Source organism: Chlorocebus sabaeus, chromosome 20 (genome assembly GCF_047675955.1).
Source record: "Chlorocebus sabaeus isolate Y175 chromosome 20, mChlSab1.0.hap1, whole genome shotgun sequence".
Lineage (NCBI taxonomy): Eukaryota > Metazoa > Chordata > Mammalia > Primates > Cercopithecidae > Chlorocebus > Chlorocebus sabaeus.
The window spans coordinates 38823746-38840820 of NC_132923.1; the positions used below are offsets into that span (position 1 = coordinate 38823746).

General features: G+C 34.1%; 1 protein-coding gene and 1 pseudogene across 2 annotated transcripts in view; one reads left to right on the forward strand and one right to left on the reverse strand.

The window, feature by feature from the left end:
- Positions 1-17075, forward strand: part of DPYD (dihydropyrimidine dehydrogenase) — an 844938-nt gene that overhangs the window by 152929 nt on the left and 674934 nt on the right. The window lies entirely within an intron of this gene.
- On the reverse strand, positions 8245-10123 carry LOC103225843 (zinc finger protein 131 pseudogene; annotated as a pseudogene).

Sequence of the window (17075 nt, forward strand, 5' to 3'; positions counted from 1 at the left end):
CCTTGACTATTTTGTAGTCTCTTTGGCTTTATTTGCAAGGAACAGATTTGTAGTTGTTCATAAGTGAATCGATAGTCATTTTCATGACTAAATAATCTTGTCTCTAAGGTAAGTGAAAAAATATACATACATAACATTTAAAAGCCTGGAGTGCATTAATTTTTAAAATTTTAATGTTATAAATGATCTGGTTGAAAAAGTGAAACGGTTAAAATTTTTACAGCTAGGTGTTAGGTAGTAAATAATGAATACTCAGAGAAGAAAAGACATATAGATGAACAATTATTGCTGTTATTAGTAGTTCCATCATGGTAAATGATATCCACACTTCCTGTAGTATTTTTAGATAATTTCACTTAGAGTACATAACTTTTGTCAAAAAGTTTGAATACCACTTTAATTAAAGCTTACATTTGTAGCTTTGAGCCTTTATGAATTCTCAGATACACTAGAAAATGTTTAACCTTGTAATAACAATGACAACTAATTTTGACAATGAAGTCCTAAAGAAAAATATAGTAAGTATACATAAAAAATAATTTCATAAGAAAATTTTAAGCACGTTTCCTATTTTTGTTGTGCTCCAGATTTACATCACACACAGACTGCCTAACACAAAGGAAGGAAAATGCTTCAATACTCTGCCTCTGCCTGGAAGACTTACACTTTTGTTCATGAGGAAGCTGAGTATCAGTTTCTCTATCTTTTTCTAGATTGTCTGGGCAAAACAGAGGACTTTTTCCTGAGTCTCCACTACTTCTTCTTCTACTTGCAGGCAGATCTTTAAAAGCATAGAAAAACTGGAGAGAACGTCTTGGGAAAATAATCCAATCATAAAACCTTTTTAGGAGGATCACCTCAAAAAAACAAAAAAAAAAGACTTGCAGGTTGTGTGATGCAGATGCAGTAGTAGCAGTGCCTGCAACTACTGTCCACTATCTTCTAACATCCTGTAGCATACCAAAAAATATTAACCTTTGTGATAACTTCAGAGATGTGGACACATCTTGGCATAATTTTAGGACTTTAGCACAGTTCATGAAAGCATGACTTCTTTGAAAAAGGAGAAAAATACAGACTGAGATAAAACAAAGGAAAGAGATAAGACAGAATTAAGAATCTAAAAACATTAAACTCCACTTTGCAGGCATTCATGAATAGAATTATAGCTAAAGAAAAATACAATCAGTGGTAAAACGAAAAAGAATAAATTTGATCAGCTCTTGACAATGCAGATGAAAATCATAAAGCTTAAAATTATGTGAGACACTCTATTGTGCTATCAAATGCTACATCTTATTCATTCTAACTATATTTTTGTAACCATTAACTATCCCCACCTTTCCCCACCTGCTTTCCTTCCCAACCTTATCAAACATCACATGTAGCCTATAAATACATACACCTAATATGCACCCACCGTAAATACAAATGAAAAAATTAACAGAAAATGAAACAAATCATAGAAAAATATTTAAAAAATTCTAAATGTTAAGTAAGATACAATAATGTGAAAAAAAACTCAGTAATATTCAGGATAAATGATGACCCAATGTGGGATTTCTTGAATTCAGTCAAAAACTGTTTGCATTCTAGCTATGGTATCATTCAGTGTTCTGGAAACACAGCAATAAACAAAGCAAACATTACACCTGCTCTCACAAAGATGACATCCTGAGGAGGGAGACAGATTATAAACATTAGGACACAAGAATATATATAATATGTTGGGAGATGATAACATGTTAAGTAAAATCAGAGCAGAGCAAAGAATCGAGAGTAGGGCGGCAGAAATAGGTATACCCCACAGAGAAAGTTGAATAAGTATAACCAATAATCAGAGATGTCATTGGAGAGTTTTTTCTTTACCTGCATGTATAACTCCAAATGATTTATTTTCCGAGTTTACTATTATCTAGTCAAGTTATTATACTACAACAATTAAGAAAAGTCCTGCCAATAAATATGTAGGCTAAAGGGACAAATAGGTTACCAAGAGCAGGGGGGGAAATTTAGGTGGCTTCACCTATTCACTTCCGTATATCAGAAGATAATATAGAAATTTTGTCTGCAGAATTTTAAAAGAAATTATGTTGTGGGCTGACAGTTTTATGTAGAGGCAAGATAGTTAATGTATGCTGGTGTATAAATATATTCTTAGACATTCAGGGGTTCAGAAAATATACCATTTATCTAACCTATTAGGAAAAAAACCCTGAAAAATATTTTACACTTGAATGGAAAACAATTTAGAAATCGAGAGTATGGTGTAAAATTCTTTTGTACAAGTGAATATAAAAGACAAATATTCTTAAAATAGTAGATAATAATATGAGTATGGCAATATAATGATGATAATCTGCATGTAAACCCCAGACTATCAAAATGAAGACTGAGTAACTGTGGATTAGGGAAATGAAAGACAGTAAATATGTGCTAAATACTTTGCATCAAAGTTAACATCTACAATTCTTATCTGACCATGAGAAAAAGATGCTAATTTATTCCTCTAATTAAAAGACAAAAACAACACCTAGAAAATTTAAAAGCAAGGTATGTGCCTTGTAAGACATTGGGGAGACAGATAAAGAAAAATGTTACACACCAATTGACATAGCACTTACAATGTGAAAACTACTGGAAAGAATACTTGCTAGAAAACTGGTGATAGAGAGACAGCAGTAGGCAAGTCAGCAAAAATTATGGTTATCAAATACAAAATAAAAAAAACAAAAGTTTATCAAATAAAAAATAAAAAAATGAAAAACTGATAATTTAGTCAAGTATTGGCTTTTTGAAAACTGTTTTTTTTGAATTGGGTTTTTTATTTAGTTTTTTGAAAGTGCAAATCAATTATCCAATTATTCACATAGGACAAGCCAAATGAATAAAAGTAAATGATATGAAATACAAATTCAAAGCATTAGGAATGAGGAGCAGATCTATCCAGAGATGGCAAAAAAAAAAAAAAAAAAAAAAAAAAAAGGTTATAGCCTTTTAGAAACTAGACTACTAAAATTTTGAAATATCTGTAAGTCTGTTAGGAAAATATAAGTGAATTCTAAATTATACTTAGATTAGATGAATTCAGTGAATTGGAAAGCATAACCAAACGTATAACCATGGAGGAAATAGGAAGGAGAAAAAAAAAGAGAAAATGAAAAAAAGTCTAACTACAGAAGAGTTGGTATACTAATACACTGTTTCATAGGTGATCTTTGCCAGTCCTAAAGAGTAACAGTTATCGGTTATAATTAATAATTCCTTTGTTATTTAAATATTTCTAGAATATGGGAAAACATGAGATTTATAATTTATTCTAAAAACACTCAATAAGAACACTTGAATAGAATAGCACAAAAGGAACATTAAAATTGAGCTTACTTACATTAGTAAAAAGTTTAAATCAAATTAGCAAATCATATCCAGCAGTATATTAAAAGAATAATAGTAGTCAGAGATGACATTCAAAATGTTTAGAAGCAGATCAAGTATGAGTATTCATTAGTTCATGTGCGCATATATATATATGTTATAACTTTTTGTATAGTTATATGGTTATATACTTACATATATTAATACATGTATATGTACATGTATGTGTGTATATATATGCCATACTTATATAACTATATATAGTATAACTATAAATATGTATTTCATTGCTGACTATGTCCCAGGAGCTGTTCTGAGCCCCCTGAATGTATTAACCCACTTAATCTTCTCAAAAACCAAACTAGTAAGTGTTATTATTAGCCGCATTTTGATAATCTAAAAGTAAAATACATACAGATTAAGGAAGTGCAAAAAAATCACAATTATAAAGTTTAATTTTAATTAAATATTTGAAAAATAAAGCTAATGAGTGAGGCATTAAGATACTAATCTTTAAGATAAAACATTTTAGAAAGCTACAAATTTAACAGAGTTCTAAAAATAAAGTTTAATGGAGCAGAACCAAAAACCTATATCATTTTATGTATTATAAAATTATAAAGGGAAACTATAAGGGACATCATCTGACAGATACATAGTGATGATTATAAAGATTTTTTCTTACATAATTGTTGATAATAACAAAATAGAAAGTGACAATTCATGTGTCCAACATAGGAGTCTGTTTAATTTTCATAATGCTATAAAATGTAATAATAAGTAGCCATTAAAAATTGTGACATAACATTTATTTTTATCGACATAGAAAAATGTCTTAAATGCAAAAAAAGGTTTAAAAAAGTGTAAGATGAGTTTTTTGTAATATATATGTTTGTGTATTTGCTTATAGGCATCAAAAATTAGAAAAAGTGTACACCCAAATTATCTGTGTGGCAATTAAAAGTGATTTTTGTTATTAACTGATCATCTTTTTCTATCTGTTTTTCTGTCTTAGAATATCCCATAAAATATATTATTTTCAGGATAACAGTATTATGTAAATTTTTTCATAATTTTAAACTTTACTTTAAAAATGTAAATAACTCCCAATATTTAATAGGTAAAGAAAATAGTGTATTAGTTTATGTGTTTGTTATATTTTATTTTCCAAGTAATACTGATTAAAAATATTTACACACCTCCTTTTAAGTTCACAGTTTAGCACTCTTATTTGTATGGCTTTAAAAGTTATAGCACAAAATTATTACATTAAGGATCAGGGGAAAAGATTTCATTCAAAACAAAGCCTGATAATTATATAAACGTTTTTCTCTGTACTTTATTTTAAATACATAAAGTTTTAAATGATACTCATTCTTTTTTTTTTCATCTGGTGGTAAAATACCAGTGCAGCTTTTAATCAAAATAAAGTTTACCACAGATGTAAATGAATTTTCCCAATTGAAAATCACTCTTCAGCTGCCATTAAATAAAATTTCTCAACCTATCTTAGGTGAGAAAGAACTGATGGTTGTCATTATAAGCAAAAATATAAAGTATTATAGCATTGTCTACATTGTTCCTTACAACATAAACTTTTTAAAAAAATTTTTTATTATACTTTAAGTTCTAGGGTACATGAGCACAACGTGCAGGGTTGTTACATATGTATACATGTGCCATGTTGGTGTGCTGCACCCATTAACTCGTCATTTACATTAGGTATATCTGCTAATGCTATCCCTCTCCTCCCCCCTCTCCAAAATAGGCCCCGGTGTGTGATATTCCCCTTCCTGTGTCCAAGTGATCTCCTTGTTCAATTCCCACTTATGAATGAGAACATGCAGTGTTTGGTTTTCTGTTCTTGCGATAGTTGAGAATGATGGTTTCCAGCTGCATCCATGTCCCTACAAAGGACACGAACTTATCCTTTTTTATGACTTCATAGTATTCCATGGTGTATATGTGCCACATTTTCTTAATCCAGTCTGTCACTGATGGACATTTGGGTTGATTCCAAGTCTTTGCTATTGTGAATAGTGCTGCAATAATACATATGCACAATACACACACATATATAATCATTTGGGAATATACCCAAAGGATTATAAATCATGCTGCTATAAGGACACGTGCACACATATGTATGTGTATGTGTCTTTATAGCAGCATGATTTATAATCCTTTGGGTATATACTCAGTAATGGGATGGCTGGGTCAAATGGTATTTCTAGTTCTAGATCCTTGAGGAATCGCCACACTGTCTTCCACAATGGTTGAACTAGCTTACAGTCCCACCAACAGTGTAAAAGTGTTCCTATTTCTCCACATCCTCTCCAGCACCTGTTGTTTCCTGATTTTTTTGATGATGGCCATTCTAACTGGTGTGAGATGGTATCTCATTGTGGTTTTGATTTGCATTTACCTGATGGCCAGTGATGATGAGAATTTTTTCATGTGTCTGTTGGCTGTATGAATGTCTTCTTTTGAGAAGTGTCTGTTCATATCCTTTGCCCACTTTTTGATGGGGTTGTTTTTTTCTTGTAAATTTGTTTGAGTTCTTTGTAGGTTCTGGATATTAGCCCTTTGTCAGATGAGTAGATTGCAAAAATTTTCTCCCATTCTGTAGGCTGCCTGTTCACTCTGATGGTAGTTTCCTTTGGTGTGCAGAAGCTCTTCAGTTTAATTAGATCCCATTTGTCTATTTTAACTTTTGTTGCCATTGCTTTTGCTGTTTTAGTCATGAAGTCCTCGCCCATGCCTATGTCCTGAATGGTATTACCTAGGTTTTCTTCTAGGGTTTTTATGGTTTTAGGTCTAACATTTAAGTCTCCAATCCATCTTGAATTAATTTTTGTATAAGATGTAAGGAAGGGATCCAGTTTCAGCTTTCTACATATGGCTAGACAGTTTTCTCAGCACCATTTATTAAATAGGGAGTCCTTTCCCCATTTCTTGTTTTTGTCAGGTTTCTCAAAGATCAGATGGCTGTAGATGTGTGGTATTATTTCTGAGGGCTCTGTTCTGTTCCATTGGTCTGTGTCTTTGTTTTGGTTTTGGTACTGTAGCCTTGTAATATAGTTTGAAGTCAGGTAGCGTAATGCCTCCAGCTTTATTCTTTTGGCTTAGGATTGATTTGGCTATGTGGGCTCTTTTTTGGTTCCATATGAACTTTAAAGTACTTTTTTCCAATTCTGTGAGGACAGTCATTGGTAGCTTAATGGGGATGGCATTGAATCTATAAATTACCTTGGGCAGTATGACCATTTTCACAATATTGATTCTTCCTATCCATGAGCATGGTTCTTCCATTTGTTTGCATCCTCTTTTATTTCATTGAGCAGTGTTTTATAGTTCTCCTTGTGATTTTTGCACATTGATTTTGTATCCTGAGACTTTGCTGAAGTTGCTTATAACCTTAAGGAGATTTCGGGCTGAGATGATGGGGTTTCTGTTCTAATACAATCATGTCATCTGCAAACAAGGACAATTTGACTTCCTCTTTTCCTAATTGAATACCCTTTATTTCTTTCTCCTGCCTGATTGCCCAGGCAAGCACTTCCAACACTATGTTGAATAGGAGTGGTGAGAGAGGGCATCCCTGTCTTATGCCAGTTTTCAAAGGGAATACTTCCAGTTTTTGCCCAGTCAGTATGCTATTGGCTGTGGGTTTGTCAAAAATACCTGTTGTTATTTTGAGGTATGTTCCATCAATACTGAATTTATTGAGAGTTTTTAGCATGAAGGGCTGTTGAATTTTGTCAAAGGCCTTTTTTGCATCTATTGAGATAATCATGTGGTTTTTGTCTTTGATTCTGTTTACATGCTGGATTATGTTTATTGATTTGCATATATTGAACCAGCCTTGCATCCCAGGGATGAAACCCACTTGATCATGGTGGATAAGCTTTTCGATGTGCTGCTGGATTTGGTTTGCCAGTATTTTATTGAGGATTTTTGCATCGATGTTCATCAGGGATATTAGTCTAGAATTCTCTTTTTTTGTTGTATCTCTACCAGGCTTTGGTATCAGGATGACGTTGGCCTCATAAAGTGAGTTAGGGGGGATTCCCTCTTTTTCTATTGATTGGAATAGTTTCAGAAGGAATGGTACCAGCTCCTCCTTGTACCTCTGGTAGAATTCGGCTGTGAATCCGTTTGGTCCTGGACTTTTTTGGGTTGGTAGGCTATTAATTATTGGCTGAATTTCATAGCCTGTTATTGGTCTATTCAGGGATTCAACTTCTTCCTGGTGTAGTCTTGGGAGAGTGTATGTGTCCAGGAATTTATCCATTTCTTCTATGTTTTTCTGGTTTATTTGCATAGAGGTATTTATAGTATTCTCTGATGGTAGTTTGTATTTCTGTGGGGTCGGTGGTGATATCCCTTTTATCCTTTTTTATTGTGTCTATTTGATTCTTCTCTCTTTTTTTCTTTATTAGTCTGGCTAGCAGTCTATCAATTTTGTTGATCTTTTCAAAAAACCAGCTCCTGGATTCATTGATTTTTTTGAAGGTGTTTTTTTTGTCTCTATCTCCTTCAGTTCTGCTCTGATCTTAGTTATTTCTTGCCTTCTGCTAGCTTTTGAATGTGTTTTCTCTTGCTCTCTAGTTCTTTTAATTGTCATGTTAGGTTGTCAATTTTAGATCTTTCCTGCTTTCTCTTGTGGGCATTCAGTGCTATAAATTTCCCTCACATACTGCTTTAAATGCGTACCAGAGATTCTGGTATGTTGTATCTTTGTTCTCATTGGTTTCAAAGAACATCTTTATTTCTGCCTTCATTTCGTTATGTACCCAGCAGTCATTCAGGAGCAGGTTGTTCAGTTTCCATGTAGTAGAGTGGTTTTGAATGAGTTTCTTAATCCTGAGTTCTAGTTTGATTGCACTGTGGTCTGAGAGACAGTTTGTTATAATTTCTGTTCTTTTACATTTGCTGAGGAGTGCTTTACTTCCAACTATGTGGTCAATTTTGGAGTAAGTGTGATGTGGTGCTGAGAAGAATGTTTAATCTACAATATAAACTTTTAAAGAACCAGAGATGCTTTATAGAACTTATTTGGTTTTGAAAAGGCACAGGGGTGTGTATTTTTTTTTAACATTCTAGAAATTTTGCCTCCACCGCTCTTTCTGTTGCAGAGATGTCATCTCTGACTACTGGGATAGACAAGAACGTCTTTTCAAACTAAAGAAAGCCAGAAGCCAAAATTTAACTGTGCATTAACAATGCAGTTTTTATGATGCAGCCTTTTGTTTCCTGTATATTCAATTTTCTAACATGCATTTGAATACATTAAGCTGCATTCTAATGATTTAAGTTTGACTTTACAGTATGGAAAAATTTGAGAATGGACATGACCTGGGGAAGAGAAAAGGGAGAACTTTGACCACAGTGAAAGTAGATACATTCATACCCATCTATATAATAAGAATATAATCCATTTAGGTTTCTAGTAATATACTTCTCAGAATTCCCCTTCAGTTATGGAAAAATGTCCTCCTCTGTGGCATTAATTGGGTGGAGGGGAATCAATTTGTTTTAGCAGAAACAGTTCAGCACACCAGGAAACAGCTTAACATTGGTCCATTTGCCTGTTAGCTTAAGGACAGTCATAGTGCTCATAATCCATTCAAAACTCAAACAGGTAAATGAAAAAAATATATTCATGTGTTATTTCATTCTAAAAGCAGCATAGCTGTTCTGTCCTCATTCTCTACCTTTTCACTTCAGAATCCACTGTTGGCTTGGTCTGTAAATCCTCAGTATCTTCGTGATCTTCTCTGGCAGCCTCAGCAGCATCTGTTTTGCTAGGCTCGCTCTCCTCTTGGTTCATGATTTCTGGGGTCACATGGTCCAAATCTGCTTCTAGAAGAGCAGTTTGTACTTCCACTGGCATCTGATTTACCTGTTCACCATGCAGCTCCTCTACATGTACCTTCTTCAGTCTTCTTCAGTTCAGTTCAGACCTTCTTCAGTCTGAATTCGACCCACTTCTAGATAACTCACTTGGACCTGCTCTGAAAGCTCACTCATGTGTGAACCATGTACCTAGCTATCCTGAAGCAGATCTGGATGGACTTGTTCCACAGTCACTTGTGCTGAATCCATCTGGACCTGAAGCAATGGTAGCACATGCACCTTCCCAACTTGTTCCATAATAGTCACTGATGTTACAGGTTCAGTTTGCACACCTGTTTCTTCTGAAAGAACTTCTTCTGTTACTAGATGCTCTGAAATATTTGAGTATCACTAAGATGTCTCCTTAATTCATTTAATTGCATAAATCACAAGTCACATAAAGTACAATGGTTGGGTTTATCTCTAGTGTATATTATCAAGTGATCTTTGAACTGGCCCTAGCTGTTAAATACACTGTCACAGACCTGGCATTCATAGAGCTTCTTCCTTTTTTTTGCCCCTACTCCAGTTTGGCATGCAATGAGGTGACCTTTGAGGATGGTATTGCTAGCAAATCATTAATGATGATTTAGACAGTCAAAAGGTTTTTCACTTGCGTGTTTTCAAAAATGTTCTTTAAAATGTTCAAAATGGTCAAACTGTTTCCCACAGTACTGATATACATGAATTTTTTTCCTAGTTCTTTTCCAGTTACTAACTTCTTCAAGGTGGTACAATTTAGGTGCTGTTTCCATGTGCTCTCCCGAAGATACTTTTTATTGCTTATTTCACACTTGAAACTCTCAGTAGAGTGTGAGTCCATGTGTTCCTTAAAATGGCAAAGCAATTTAAATGTGGCTGTTGGGCATGGCCTTTACATGCTGTGGACATGCCCAGGCACCTGACCTGGGAGGAGTAGGAGTAAGGCGTAGATACCCGGAGCCGTGCTTGCCTGTGGCTTTTTGGGTAGAGGCTGTCAGTGTACCTCTACAGTTGGTCTGATTTGCACTTTTGGCAGCTGAATCAAATGCTCATTTTACTTAGTAACATTGCCGCAGCCTGTAACAAAACTCTTAATATCATAAAGGAAGAGATAAGAGCCATTTCAAACAGTGAGAGAGAGACAAGAGATGAAGTCTGGGGTGTTTAACCAGCCTGGTTAGAGTGATTAAAACTCCATGATGGGAAACAGAGCCTTTTACTCACAGGAAAGAGAGAGAGGTGGCAGTGTTTTGGAAAAGAGGCAGATCCTGCAGTTGTGCTTTCACACTCACCTTCCAGGATCCTGGATGAGTCCTCAGGTGAAACAGGAAAAGTTCTCTTTTCCCCCCTCACAGGGTGTGCAATGGTGATGTGGCTCACTTTTTTGTTGTCCCAAAGCTCAAACCCCTAGGGGAAGCATGCATATGGTCAGGTAGTAGGGAATATAGACCCCACGGCAGCATCTAAGATTGAGTGTTTACAGCTCCCAAAGCCCCAGTGAACGTGTTAGTGTGCTCTTTCAGCTTATGTGTCCACAGGGGGCTTGTGTTAATCAGCCCACTTAGACCTTCTGCCTTATCACAAGGACAGAGGGCTTTCTTTCTGTATCCTGGGTTCTTGCCTTAGTGTACTGAAAAAATCAGATCATACGTGGGTTTGGAAGATGGGTGCAAAGTTTTTAATTGAGTGGTGGAAGTAGCTGTCAGCAGATGGATGGGGAGCCGGAAGGGGGATGGAGTAGGAAGGTGGTCTTCCCCTGGAGTCAGGCAGCTCAGTGGGCTCAGTGGCTGGGCTCTTCTCTGACCACCCTCAGCCAAATTCCATGCCATCTGCATCGTTCTGCCATCAATGGCTGTGCCATTCTGCCATCAATGGCAAACATAGCATCTGTTGGTGTGCTTTTCTGCTGGTGTGTTCCTCTTAATGTCCAGCTGCCTGTGTCTGGGTGCCTGCTAGTATCTCAGAGTTTTTATAGGCACAGGATGGGGGGCCTGGTGGGCCAGAGTAGTCTTGGAAAATGGAACATTTGGGCGCGAAAACAGGAGTGCTGTTCTCACTTAGGTCCGTGGGCACAGGCCCGAGGGTGGACCCTCACCAGGGACAACGCCATTCTGTAACCAGCACTTCCCTGCCCTTTTCCTGTATGATTAGTAAATATGAATTAAACTTATTTACTAGTATCCTAATATGTCTTGTGGAAATAAGCTCAGAGGAAATATATATTCATGATTAAGAGTGTTGGAATTAAACTTCTCAGATTGAAATTTTACTTGAACCACTTTCTGACTCAGTTGTCTCATTTGTGCAATCAGTTGATAAATGGCATTAGCCTCCCAGGATTGATGTAAGAATACATAAGTTACCCTATTGAAAATTAGCAGGGTGTAGGCATTGTAAGAACTCAATGTTTATTTCAGAGCCATTGTTAGAGATAGAATAAAACCTCTCACATTTCTTCCTTAGGGCTCTAAAAAAGTTAGTTCAAAACAAATTTTAAGTTTCTTAGCTAGTTAATTATTTAGACTCCTGATTTTCTAGTCTCCAAGTGAATCTCCTGCAGAGGCCATCAAAAATAGAGGCCATGGAAAATCATCTGCACAGAGCTCTGTCAGAGACCATCCATCATCTTCAGAAATCTGACCTCTCAACTTTTCAACTTTATCTCTTAGAAGAAATATTTCTATTCTTTGTAAGTTTACTTTTAAGCTATGCCTTCAATCAAACTATTTTACCTCCTTCAGCACCTTGTTCCCTCACATATATGTTTGTATGTTGTTGTTGTTGTTGTTATTCTAGAGTCTCCATTCTCTACTTACCAGTTTTCCTCCATTCATAAGCATGTGTGGGATTCTTCTATACTGAATATGCTTTGGCTCAACTTTGCTGTTCTCCCAAGTTATCATTCTACTTATCTTCTTTCTTTCACAAGTCAGCCTATTTTGAACAAATTTGCACGTGAAAACAATGCATCTGTTTCCTCATCAAATGCTTCCTTCTAACCCATGAAATTACACTTCTGCCTTCAATGTAATCTATTGAAATTATACTTTTATAGATGATCGTGGAGTTCTCCAAATTCAAGTAGCTTCTCTACAGTTCTCTGTGGAGACAAGATAGGATGAGAGGTGGAATACTGCTGTTGTTAACTGAGCAGTCTGGATAGCTAACTTTTCCTTTAATAAAAGAAAGAAAGAAGTACAATTTCTGAGTTCCTTAAAGTCAAACGTGGATTTGACTTGTCCCCCGCTGTATCCTTATGACCTTGTGCAGTGCCTAAGACTATGGAGGACACTCAAGAAGTAGTTACTGAATACAGAGCATGCTGAGTGGCAAAATTGAGAAAATCTTGTCTTATTTTCTCCATTTCCCTTGTATTCCCTGATGAGAATGAGAAAGCAAGAGAGTAGTTTAAAGAGATAAAAACATTTAAATCAATATCATTGGAAAAAGTGAGAGGACTTTGATAAATAAAGATTTTTATTTTTGTATAATACAATAAAGAATACAAGAAAGAATACTAAAACTATTTACCTTTCACTTATTTTTCTACTTACTAGATTTTATAGTCTTTTCGTTTTATTAAGAAATGGAAATAAGTTGAGCACAAGAAAAGACCTTATAGCAGATAATATTTTATAATATAAAATGTTTTGTAAGATAAAACAAAAGGTGCTTAAAATTATTAGACTATGTAATCAAGCACACAAGTTATTCATTTTAAAACAGCAATGGCTTTTTTCCTTATTCATTAAATATGAATGTTTTTGTAATTATTTAGAAAATCTGTGGAGCTAATGTACTGTCTACGTATTGACAGATGAAGTCAGAAACATTCCTAATCCCCAAATATGGGTTATATGATTAGTTTTAAAGAAGATTAATGCATTCATCTAACTGTTTTGAATCAAACAGATATAAGAGAATATGATGCCATATACAATTATTCAGAATCATACCATGATTTAATTTTCTTTCTTTAGAATGTGTGCTTTTAAATAAGATATACTGCTTTACAGTGACAATATACTTTTTTGTTAATTGCATCTCCTTCATTTATTTGAAATAAATGTGTATGCATGTCTTTTTGTGCACATATATGCATGTCTCTATAGGATATATTACTAGAGATCAATTCCTGGTTAAAAAGGCAGACGTATTTTTTACTAGAAATGTTAAATAGCTCTTTAAAGTTGATGCAGCCGCTAACAGTATATTAAAATACTTATTTCTCATTTACTTTCCAACACTAATATTTTTCTTTTTTATATTTAATTGAGACGGAGTCTAATTCTATCACCTTGACTGGCGTGCAGCTCACTGCAACCTCTACCCCCTGGGTTCAAGTGATTCTCGTGCCTCAGCCTCCTGAGTAGCTGGGAATACAGGTGCATGCTACCACACCCGGGGAATTTTTTTGTGTATTTTTAGTAGAGGCGAGGTTTCACCAGCTGGCCTGGAACTCCTGACCTCAGGTGATCTGCCCGCCTCAGCCCCCCAAAGTGCTGGGAATACAGATATGAGCCACTGTGCCCAGCCTATTTTTCTTTTTAATGTTAGCAAATTTCATGTGAGAAAACGTACATTTTGATTTAATTTCCTTAAATACTAGATTACACATTTTTTCATATGTTGGATGAACATTTGAATTTTTTCACAATGATCAGTTTATAATACTTATGATATTGTCTATTTTAGCTACATACTCACAAACATCCTGTGTATGTGTGTGCACATGCATATAATTTTTAGATTATAATAAGATATATTAAGGAACTAGTGAATGTTAAAAAATAAAATATTTGAAAGAGACTTGTGCAGCAAATAAATTGTTACAAGAAATGTTTTATTTGCAAGAGGATTATGAAGTTTCCCAGTTTAATGAAATAAAAGTAATTGTTGTATTATCTAGTCAGCCTATATGGAATCTATATCAAAAAGCACTTATGCAAACTTAGTATGTTTTCTAGTTACTCAAAACAGTTTGTTCTCCTGTACAGTGTTAATCACTACAATTATTAATATCTTTATATTCCAAACAGTTTTTCTCATTTACGTGCAGAGCATTCACTATTCAAATGTTTTTTCCCTTTTCTTATTTGGAAAATCTTGGCACTCATAGAAAAAAAAACATATGGAAAAGTTTTTTGAAAGGCTTTGAGTTTTGTTATTGAATTAATTTATTGAAAAACATTAGGCATTTCTTTGTTTACATAACCTAAGTCAAAACATCTTATTTATTTCTAACAGCTAAAATCAGTATGTGCTGTCATATATCATATCCCTATAAAGTGGCCAAATTTGTGTTTTAATTAAATAATAGACTTTTATGAATTAATTGTTGAGAAGGTAAAGTCCCACTGATAATAATCTTTACAGCAAACGACTAAGACTTGTGAGCTTCGAACTTAGGGAGGTTGCAGTTTAGTTGTGGATGCACAGCATGAACGTATTAATAAGCACTGGCCCTTTGCATTTGCAGTTCCTTCTGCCAAAATGTCCTTCCTCTCAGATCTTTCATTGAATGACTTTTTAATATCATTCAGGCTTAGTGTAAATAGTGGCCTCCTATGCAAAAACCTCACTACCTAATCTAAACGATCTCTGCTTCTATAAATCAATCACCAAGCTTTTTGTTCATTTGACAGCACAATCAGGTGAAATCATCTCGATTATTCATTTGTTCACTAATTTGTTCCCATGTCCTCACACCTTGTATCCCACCCTAAATGGTAGTTCCGAAGTGGAAGGATAACTTCTTTTACATGTTTCCTATAATTTTGTTTTATTTTTTTGGATAGTGATTTTTAAAATAATTTATGGAAATAATGTTTGCAAATGTTTAAGCTGTTGTACAGGTAGAATAAACAGCTAATATGTTCAAGGTTGATAATACATGTATTTATATTTTAACAGAAATATTTCTAAATCAACTTCACATTTGACTTTGACAGATTTTCCACGAAATATTTTGAGGACTAGATTTGAAATCTTGTCCTACTCTTTGAAAATGTTTAGAGCAAAACAAAACTGTTTTTCTAATCTAAAAAATGAAGTGTTTTAACCACCACAAATATTCTTATAAATATTTAAAATGAAATCATTATATAATGACACATGTTTTCCAGCATGATATGTTAAATGGTTTTTTATAACTCAAATACATGATAGAGATTATTCTCTGTTTGAAAAATGTTAAAAACAGTGTCTTTTCAAGGTAAAGAAGGAGCTTGTTACCACCTTGTTGACTATTGCTTTTCCATTGCCTTAGAAAAATTTGTATAATTGTATCCAGCTCTTGTATTCTTTGGGAATGAAAATCATTATGCCAAATAATACTTTATTCCTTCCAAAATGTCCTATTCCTTTCTGCAGAAAACTGCTACTTAATGGAAATCTAGGCAAAACCAGCAATTTCTAAATAGTTTGTAAGAATCTGGGATATTCTGTCAATAGAAAGATGATTAGCTATAGGAAGGCCTCTTATAAGCTATATCTTAGCAAATGCTTTTCTTTTTGTAATCTCATATGAAAAACCAAATGAAATTTTCACTTTTAAAATTTAATACTCTTGAGTTTTTTGTGTGTTTTTTTCTTTACTTTGTGAAGATTTTGTGATTATATCGTGGTTAATATTATAATTTTATTTCCCACTTCTTTTATTGCCAAAATATGACAAATATTTATTGTATCTTAAAATTGTATTTTGTGAAATTTGTTTTGCTGTATTTAAGAGCTCTCTCATTTAGCCTTTTTATTTAACCTGGTAGACTAATGTGGGTTTTTTCTTATTTGAAAAAGATGCATTTTGAAATAATATTTTTGGGTTTAGAAGCCCTACATGCATGAAGTCAGTTTTTAGCCACAGCAAAGAATGTGGAGCATTTATCTGTCTTGCAACAGGAATTTAGCTTTTATAATTGAATTATTCCAGGTTTCACATCACAATAACTGTTCAACTATCTAAATTACAAAGAAAATGACTAAGTTTGGAATGTGAGAGAATACTTAAAGTCCTTACATTATCATTACAGATCTTAATGTATCTTCTAAAATGACAATAAAAGAGATAAGTGAATTTCTTTTTCTGTCAATCAGTGGTTTGTGTCAAATTCTTGCCTATATAATGATGTTGGGCCATGCTTGCAAAAAAGTGTATTTAGAATCAATTAACATTGAGATAAATTCTGGCAAGGGCACATTCAGGACACGAGTTCGTGTTTCCTGGGTCCCAGGATTATGGCCTCATTATATGGAAATTTTTTTTATTTTTATTTTTGTTTAATACACACAAAAATATACATACAGACATACAGCAACTTTCAGAAATCTGTATATTATATGACTCCAAGTATTTGAAAAAAATCAGAATTTATTTGAATATGAGAGGCTGCTTGCTCAAGATATTTCATAAATAGGAAGAGGTACATGTACATATTTATGAGAATACTACTCAGATTCCCAAAAGTTTTGAGGACCTGATTGTTGTCTCTCTGGGTTATGTCCTTCTTAACTTGAGCATTGTAAACTTATTCATGGAAACATTTAAGTAAAAATCAGATACTCTTCTATTGCAGTAGTGGATTTTGTATTAACTTTGACAAATCTCATTGTTTCCTTGGTGTGTTGGCAGGAAAAACAGAGTCTTGAGTTGAAAGAGCCTAAAATGATTATCTAGTTCTGGCCCTACTTAAAGGGAGGATTGCTGAAATTAATTCTAGATATTTTAAAAATTTGGATGTTTGTTAGTCTGCAGTTGATATGATATTTGCAGGGGACCATTGCATGTATCAACTGCTGCTGCTGCAAAAAAAAGGCCAACC